The following is an 8,166-nucleotide window of genomic DNA, read 5'->3' as shown; positions in this document are numbered from 1 at the left end:
ATTAAGAACTTACTTAGGGATCACACGTGTAAAGAGAAATCAGTGACCATGGTTGGGTTTATTTTGTGGCCATTCTTGTACAAGTTCTGCCCCTGGGTAGGTGAAGAGTTCCATGTAATCGGGTTGTAGCTTAGGCGGGTGAGTATGACCAAAGAGTATGCACTGCAGGGGTTCAGGACATGGGAAGGGGAACTAAGAGGTGTCAAAGAGAATGAATAGAATGATTGTATGATTTAAGCTGGGTAAGGAGGCAAGTGAGGCCATAGGGCAAGGGACTACTGACAGCACAAATGCAAGAGGACCAATGGATTGAAAAGGCAGGTGGATTCAAAGGCTTGCTGGAGACAGTCCACAGAGTCTGCTGGAAATAGAGGAGGTGGTAGATGGGCTTGAAAGTGAGATTTGGGGGGATTTGAAGTGAGAGGAACTAATGAGATCGGGTTAGGACCATGACAGAGAGTAGATTAGGAAGGATAAAACGATTAGAGGAGAGGAGGTTAAGGAAGTGCAGGGTTGTGCTGGATGACAGTTGCCTATGGTGATGGGGCATTATTCAGAATCGGAGCTCCAAGGACACTGGAATTAGAATGGCAGTCCTTACCAGGTGCTGTGCATCCCCTCCAGAGCAAGGACCACGCACTGCTACCTATTTTTTTTTTTATTGAATTGTTTATTTATTGAGTACCGGGGCAGATATTATTACTGTTTACTGATACCCATTTCATCTCTATTTCTAGAGAAACAGAGTAAGATGTGAGATGTGTGTGTGTGTGTGTGTGTGTGTGTGTGTGTGTATCCTCGATGTTAGGCATGGCCATATGAATTGCTTTGGCTAATGAGGTAGGGACAGAAGTGACATGGGTCACCATACGGGAGCATGTACTTGCCAGGGTTTGGTCTGCTAATCTCACTTATCCCCTGCCATGTCGAGCTCAGAAACATGATTCCACAATAGTCATCTTGTAACTGACCATGACATGGAGGCCAGCTGCGTTGGAGACCCAGCCACATTTGCAGTGAACTATATATGAGCAAGAAATAAGCCACTGCTAAGATCTGGGCTTAGCCACTGCTAAGATCTGGTCGTTTTCCAATAAAGCATCACCTAGCATTAGCTGACTGACATTTGTATCACTTGGCAGCTGGCCCTTTGCCAAATGTTGAGGCTACAGAGATGAATAAAGCACCATCAGAGCCCTCATGGTGGCAGGGGGTGAGGGACAAGGTAGAGGAAATGAGGTCTCACACTAGGGGCAGTGAAAAAAAGTCTCTGCAAAGGGTGAAGGGAAGCCTTTGCAAACAGGTTTTGGGCCACAGGTTTTCTCACTTTTGCTTGGCATTTGGAGTCCTCCACAATTAGACCTTATTCTCGCTTTTCCTTTCCTTTTTTTTTAGATTTCCTTTTTTTTTTTTTTTTTTTTTTTTAGTAACCTCTACCGCCAACATGGGGTTTGAACATATGACCCCAATATCAAAAGTTGCATGGTCCTCCAAAAAAACCAGCCAAATGCCCCTATTCTCACTTTTTGGGCTCTTCATTTGAGTTCTGGGGCTCCACTCAATAAATATGCATTCAGAGTCAGGTACCGTGCCAAGAGTTAAAGGCAGCAGTAAATGAAACACAGTCCCTGCCCTCATGGGATTAACAGTTTAGTGGAGAAGGATGTTAAATGATGAGTTTACAGCTGGAGCGAGTGTTATGAAGGAGCAACAGGGCACCTAACCTAGATCCCCCTGGGAGGTGAGCAGCAGGTATGAAGGGGACACACTCCAGTCACTGGATGGGGCTTGTGGAGATGCCGTTACATGAGAGAGAACAGGGCCGGCTCAGGGCACTGAAGGTGACCTGTACACCTGAGCGGGGAGACAAAGGAAGGGAGTGGCAGGAGGTAAATCTCCCCAGGTGAGCATAGGCAAGGGACAGTGAGTGAAGGCTTTGCAGGCTCAGGGGTTTGGATCTTGAGCCTAAAGACAAGGGGATGCAATCCAAAGTCAGATTCTTAGTCATATTCTCAAATTTTCATTTTTAAGATCACTTTGGCAATTGAGTTTACAATGCGTTTGAAAGGAGTAAACTGAGTCTGGGTGGCTCAGTTGGTTAAGCATCTGACTTAGGTTCAGATCATGATCTCACGGTTCATGGGTTCAAACCCATATTGGGCTCTCCGCTGTCAGTGCAGAGCCCACATTGGATCTTCTGTCTCCCTCCCTCTGGGCCCTTCCCCAGCTCGCTCTGTCTCTCAAAAATAAATAAAAATTAAAAAAAAAAAAAGAAAAAGAAAAGAGTAAATGTAAATGCGGGTAGAAACAGGAGGAAACCTCTGTCACCAGCAGATAAAGGGAAGGTGGTAACCTCAGAGGGTAACTTGGAAGGGGGCTGAGTGGAAGTGGGAGGCTACAAAATACATTTTGAAAGAAAAATTCAATTTAACTTGTGATTGCTATAAATATGAGAGGTGAAAGAGGAAAATTCAAAGATAATTCCAGTTATCTGAACAACTAAAAGGGTCAGTGGTGCCACTGCTGATAAAGGAAGGCAATTCTAGGTGGGTGTGGAAGAGGGGATTCAATTTGAGGCATGAAAATTAGCTGAAATATTTGAGTGCACCCATCTGTGTTAGGATAATACACTTCTCTGTACTTTGTGTCTGCACCCACGTCTGTTCCTTCTGTTTGATTGTTAAAGCTCTGAGAGCAGAAACCTTATCTGATTCATGTCACACACCAATGTCCTACCACCCAGCCCGCAGGGCTGAGCTATGCATCAAGTAAGCACAAGGACACTCTGACCCAATGAGCAAAATGGACACATCTGGTTCTTTGAGTTCAGGTTGGGAGAAGCTAATTTCACCTTGTCTCCACTCCAGGATCCATTGTTGGTTTCCTGGCTCTTATATCAGGGTGGCTTCCTTGTGAGTTGTGTCTAGATTTGGTTCACCTGAGGTCAGCACACAGGAAATGTTGTTTATTTCTCCACCATCTGAACTGGTTGTGCTTCTTTGATCTGATGGATTGGCCTGAAACAGGCACTGAAAAAACTTTGTTTTCTTAGTAGATTTCAGGTACATTCTGTTTCAAAATGCTGTATCTGGAGTCAGAACTCTTTCTGATAACATTTTACCAAATACACTTTGTCTCCTTTAAGACCTTAAAGGTAAAGAGAAGCAGCAGCTAGTTCAAAATTAGTGCACCTATTGTTATCTGTGCAATGTAGTTCATGGGCTTCAAAAGCATCCGATGTCCTTTAAAAATACATATGCACTAAAGGATGACTTTAATATCACCATTAGTACAGTATTCTTCAGCTTAAGGCTTTGATTCTTGCTAAAAGATAAATGCATCTCCCCTCCTCTCCATTTTCTCCTCTCAAACATGCTAGGATATGCCTCAAGCTATTTGCATTCATTTACACTTGAGTTCAAATAAGATTTAGAATCTCATGAAAGCAGGATTGCTTTAGGAAAACCATCTGGTGTTCTAGTGAAGGTGGTGGGGCTCAGAGTCAAAAGTCTGGGGGCCTTGCACTCTGCCTTGTGTGATGTGGCTTTGGTGAGATGAATGAACTTTCCGGGGCTCAAGTGTGTTATCTGAGAATTGGAGATCCTACTCTGCACTTTGCGTATCTGGTTGATCCAAACAACAACCTTTCATAGAGTTTTAGAGTGTCTGTCCAAATCACCACTTGCCCCTTTCCCTAAGAAGTGTCCTCACCTTTCCCCCCAGCCAGGAAGTGAGTCCCAAGCAGTTGTGTGTCCTCTTAGTGATTCTTCTCACCAGTGCAAGTTGAGCAAGCAGATTGGACCCCATATATCAGCCAGGCAAATCACTTTCACTCTTTCAGAATGTTCGAACCGTGATGGAAAGGTGATAACTCACATGTGCTGGTGGGCTGCAGCCACCTACATGCCGTGGAGTGTCCTTATGCTTTTTGAGCCAACTGAGGAGTCCCAAAATCTAATTTGCAGAGAGAGAGGATGAAGCAGAGATGCCAGTAGGAGTAAAGACCAGAGACTGAGTTGTGCCTGTGTTTCTGCAAGCATTTCAGATCTTTGTTCCAGGCTTTTCCTAATGTCCAGGTGTGACATTCCCAGGAGTTTCCTCAGATATTCCTGTATTCTTATAATAATTTCCCTCTTCCTGCCCAAGCTAGCATAGGGTGATTTCTATTCCTTGCAAGCAAAATGTCCTTCTCAGATTAATACATAGTATAGGGAGCCACTAGGGGTTCTGTCCCGTGGGAGTGACTAGGTAGACGAATAGCGCACTGGAAAGCCCGTTCACCACTATTCCATGAACATCTATGGATTTTGCCCAAAGCACCTCAAAACATTCCAATCTAGTGGGCATTTTTCACTCTGACCTTTCTCAGCTCTCTGCAACATTCAATGTCTTAACCAATGTTTTCTTTTTTTCCTATAATGGCATTTTTATTTTTTTGTGCTTTAATATGTTTACAGCTTTACTGAGTTATGGACTATTAGTGGCACATATTTAAAAAAATTTTTTTTCAACATTTATTTATTTTTGGGACAGAGAGAGACAGAGCATGAACGGGGAAGGGGCAGAGAGAGAGGGAGACACAGAATCAGAAACAGGCTCCAGGCTCTGAGCCATCAGCCCAGAGCCTGATGCGGGGCTCGAACTCACGGACCGCGAGATCGTGACCTGGTTGAAGTCGGACGCTTAACTGACTACGCCACCCAGGCGCCCCAAGTGGCACATATTTAAAGTAAGTCATATGAGGGGTGCCTGGGTGGCTCAGTTGGTTGAACGTCTGACTCTTGATTTCAGTTCAGGTCATGATCCCAGGGTCATGGGATCGAGCCCTGAGTCGGGCTCCACACTGTGCATGGAGCCTGGTTAAGATTCTCTCTTTCTTTGTCTCTCTCTCTCTCCCTGTGCCCCTCCGCTGTTCATGCCTGCTTGTGCACTCTCTCTCTGAAATAAAAAATAAATAAATATTAAAAATGATAAAAATAAAGTAAGCCATTTGATGATGTTGATAGATGTATACAGCAGTGAAATCATTACAAAGTCCAGGCGATGGATATATCCATTACTTCTAAAAGTCTCCTGGTACCTGTCTATAATCTCTTTCTTCTCCCCTTGTCCCAGGTCCCCATCTCGTTCACTGTAGATTAGTTTGCATTTCTTTGAATTTCATATACACAGATTCATATAGTATTCGCTCTTTTTAGAAACCAGTCCTTTAAAAATATTTGAGTACTTGGGCCCTACGGATACGGCCAAGAACTGGACATAGTTCTTGTCATCAGAGAGGTTCCGCCTACTATGAAGGGCAGACATTGATGAATAAGGACAGTAAATCCTATTGTGTGTTTTCATAAGTGGAGAAGCTCTGGAGGAGGTATATACCAGGAGCATCTAACGCAGGGGCTTAGGAGAGATCTGAAGGTCTAATAGGAATAAGAACAATTAAAGGTCACAGTGGGAGTAGGGTCCAGACAGAGGGAGCAGAGTGTGAGAAGTTTCAACGGGAGGAGAAAACATGGCATATTTAAGGAGCAGAAAGAAGGGCCACATGGCTGGAGACTCCCAGGGAGGAGCGGCAGGCGAAGAGAGCAGGTCACTGTTGATCTTGTGCCATAGATTCCCTTTCCTTCTCACTTCTGGCCCTTGGTCAACCTTCCCAACAGTTCCTTGTCTTCTTTCTTCTGATTTGCTAAGACATCTCCTCCCCAGACAGGGAATTGAAGTACCCAGAGTCACATAGCTACCTGGAGTCAAAGTGAGGTTATAGCTCACTTCTCCCAATTCCTGAGTCCAATACCTCTGCACACTCCGATGGCGGGACAGGGCGTCAGTTACCCAGGGCTGTAGAGCACCTGACACCAGACCCTGACATCATAGCAGGAATCAAGGTGAGTGGATGTGTCAACTGTCAAAGACACAGGGTAGGAAGAAGTGTGTCACTGACACAGAGACAGCCCCACGCCACTCAGCACTTGATTACCTACTGGCAGTAAAGCCTGTTTATGCCATCCCTCACATTTTTCTTCAATTTAATGAAGTAATTAATGCTATAAAAAGCTATGAAAATATAAATGTAAGAAAGCATGTTGCATAATTAATAATCTATGCATATGCATGGCAGGGTGTTTCTTTCTGGCATACATATGCATGTATCATTAATTGGAACATAATCAATTTGTTTTACTGCCAGGGTATCGGTACAAGTTATGCTGCCTATATGTCAGCTGCCAGCCTGTCTCTAGGGTATATGACACCGATCACACAGGGAACCAGCTGGGACCAGGAGCAAAGTGCTGGTCCAGAGAACGGACTGGTTTCTACACTCAGCTCTATACTAATTTGCTGTGTGACTCCAGTTATTTTTCTCTGGGCCTCAGTTTCCCCATTTGTTACATTGGGGGCTGGTCTGAATTGGCAGTTTATATCAATAAAGTCAGTACCTCTCCTAATTCAAACAAAACCTTAAGTGGAAACTGATATACAAAGCATAGAAGTAGAGACTCTCGTGAAGCATGGAGCTGGGTTTCCCTCTAATTCAAAGCTCTCTTACTCTCTGCTCCTCCTGTGCCCCTCGAGGCTCTATAAATTAATTTGAAAAGTGCTGGGCTAGATAATTCGAAAAGTCCCTTGTAGTACTTTCTTTCCTGTGTCAGGACTGTCAGCTACAGAGGGTCACATCAGGCCACGTAATATGGTGGGGAACCTGGATTTGACCTGAGTTCACATTTGGGTTTTGTCCCCTGTTAGCACTGTGACCTCGACTCTCCCACTCAGCTTGCATGCCAAGAAAGAAAGTAATCCTTGTCCCCTTTTATCATATAGAGATACCAAATGAGATAGTGTATATCAAAGTGCTCTGAACTACTAAGGGTTAAGGATGTAGGCTCTCACCCCAGTTGCTCTGCCCCTTACTAACCATGTGATCCTGAGTAAGTTACTTAACCTTTTTTGTGCGGTGGTTTCTTCATCTATAAAATGGGCATCATAACATTATCTCTGTATAAGTTGTTGGGTGAATATATCTATCACACTTGGGGCACCAGGGTGGCTCAGTTGGTTAAATGTCAGACTCTTGATTTTGGCTCAGGTCATGATGCCAGGGTCGTGGAATTGAACCCTGTGTCGGGTTCCACACTGTACGTGGAGTCTGCTTGGTTCTCTCTCTCTCTCTCTCTCTCTCTCTGCCCCTGCCCCTGCTCCCTCTCATGCTCTCTGTTCTGTCTCTAAAATAAAAATAATAAATAAATCTATTACACTTAAAAACACTGTCTACATTCAATAAATGTTCATAATTATTGTTATTTGTATTATCAACACTGGTGAAAGCAACGGGTCATGAAGGATGAAGGGGCCTAGGTTTTCATCTTAAACCCATTGCCTCCTAAATGCCAGTCCTGATTAGATGAAGAGGGCCACCTGGGAGAATTCTGCAGCACATATGAGAGAAGAGATCCAATGAAACATTGACATTAAAATGCTTTGGGAAATTAGCTCATCTTTACAAATGCCACATTTAGATACGCCTCTCCCCCCTCAAAAAAAACCTAAATGAAATGACAGGATTGAAAAATGATCCTGAGCGTTAGAAAAGGAAGATACCAGGTTTAACAGGACATTCAAATGTCCTATCAGTTTTGGCTGAGGCATGAAGAAAACAGGCACTACATTTTAAAGTAAGACTTGCACAGGATTTGCAAAAGGGAGATGCCAGATTAATCATTTACTACCTGTCACCCCCAGCCCCTCACCGAGTCAACCACCCACTTCGGCCTGCAAAGGTGGAAAGGCTGAGAAACAGAGCAGAGACGGAGAGACCGAAATGGTTTTAAGAGACAAATGGTAGTGTGCTGTGAGCCTGCCTGCCAAGCCGGGGCCTGGGCGGGAGCCTACCTTACACCTGAAGCCCAGGTAGATGGCTTTAAGGAGACTACATAGAAAGTTTCCTTGTCTTTCTTGGGGTCTGAAGGATGGAGAGGTGGGGGTAGGGGATATTGCAGTAGATTGCTGACCATTCCTGAGAAACTGGCTGGCCAGCTTCTTAAATGGCAGAGCAAAGGAGAGGTTAGAAACGGTGGTCCCAAAGGAAGGCTCTTAGTATAAGAGGTCCCCAAACCATTCTAGTGGACCAAATCTGGGTCATGTGTGATAGACGTTGGAATGGGATCCCCTTAG

Source organism: Herpailurus yagouaroundi, unplaced genomic scaffold, assembly GCF_014898765.1.
Source record: "Herpailurus yagouaroundi ecotype Mexico unplaced genomic scaffold, PumYag 29, whole genome shotgun sequence".
NCBI classification, from domain to species: Eukaryota; Metazoa; Chordata; class Mammalia; order Carnivora; family Felidae; genus Herpailurus; species Herpailurus yagouaroundi.
Note: the sequence above shows the minus strand (reverse complement) of the source record.